The sequence below is a fragment of the Octopus bimaculoides genome, chromosome 29 (assembly GCF_001194135.2).
Source record: "Octopus bimaculoides isolate UCB-OBI-ISO-001 chromosome 29, ASM119413v2, whole genome shotgun sequence".
In the NCBI taxonomy this organism is placed as follows: Eukaryota; Metazoa; Mollusca; class Cephalopoda; order Octopoda; family Octopodidae; genus Octopus; species Octopus bimaculoides.
Window position 1 is genome coordinate 8,594,310 of NC_069009.1, and position 1,436 is coordinate 8,595,745.

Here is a 1,436-nt window from a genome sequence, read left to right on the forward strand (position 1 = left end):
CTTTTTATTCATTTACTTGTTTCAGTCATTTGACTGTAGCCATCCTGGACGACAGCCTTGAAGAATTTTTTCAGTTGAACAAATTCCAGGACTTTTTTAAAACCTAGTACTTATTCTATCAGCGTCTTTTGCCAAACTGCTATGTTGTGGGGATGTAAACATGCCAACACTGGTTGTCAAGCTTTGATTGGGGGACAAACACAGACACAAAACACACACACACACACACATATATATATATATACGACAGGCTTCTTTCAGTCTCCATCTACAAAATCCACTCACAAGGCTTTGGTCAGCCTGAGGCTATAGTACAGGACACTTGTCTAAGGTGCCACACAGATAGGCTGAGCCTGGAACCATGTGATTGGGAAGCAAGCTTCTTACCACACAACCACACCTGCGCCTATGTACACATCCAGGATGTGACACTTGACAATATCTTTTACTTGCCTTGTCTGGAGGAAGGGGTAAGCTTATGGTCACCACAGGCCTTTCTAGGCCAATTAATGTTTGTCGTGAACTGTTGCAAGTCAACGCTTGAGGACAAAATGTGAACAGGGAGAGAATTCTTGAGGGATTATGTTCTGCAAAGGAAGGACAGTGTAAGGGTTAGTGCAGGATGTAGCAGGGACAAGCAAGCCAGGAATGCCTGGGTGGAGGTAACATGAACCCAGATTGTTCTGAGGAGAAAACACCATTATAGCATGATGTGGCTGTGTGGTAAGAAGCTTGCTTCCCAACCACATGGTTCTGTGTTCTGTCCCACTGCATGGCACCTTATACTGTAATCTCAGGCCAACCAAAGCCTTGTGAGTGGATTTGGTAGATGAAAACTGAAAGAAGCCCATCATGTGTGTGTGTGTGTGTCTTCGTGTCTGTGTATGTCCCTGTAACTGAGCAGTTTGCCAAAAAAGACTTTTAAAATAAGTACCAGTCCTAAAAGAGAAAAGTAATGGAGCTGATTTGGAGCCTGAAACAGATAAAAGATACACTGAAGGCAACTAGTTCCAATCTAGTCTGGTTCTATGTAGACATTCAGGAATAAGATATGTGATGAGGATCAGAGATTAAAATGATTGAAACATAATAAAGAGAAAATTAATTAGTTTGAAAAATTACCATCTAATTAGCAACAACTGTTTACAGCTAATAATATTTTCACTTTCAAATGACCCTTGTTATAACTGTGAATATAGGCGGAAAGTGGGGGTGAGGAGGTATGAGAAAGTGAAAGAGATGAGGTTGAAGAGAATCTGGAAGGATTTTGGAGAGGGGTGTCAATGCAGGTTAAGAGAATGGTAGGGGTGTCATGGAGAGAGCAGAGAGGGAGTGTTGTGATGGTGGAGAAGCTTTGAGGGGTGGGCCACAAGATGTGTTATACATACCCATGAAACATGGGTCACAATTTCCCTTGTTTGAAGGGAGGGGCTGGC

General features: G+C 42.4%; 1 protein-coding gene across 1 annotated transcript in view; it reads left to right on the top strand.

Moving 5' to 3' along the window:
• LOC106868304 (translation machinery-associated protein 16) overlaps positions 1–1,436 on the top strand; it is a 31,840-nt gene that overhangs the window by 5,064 nt on the left and 25,340 nt on the right. The window lies entirely within an intron of this gene.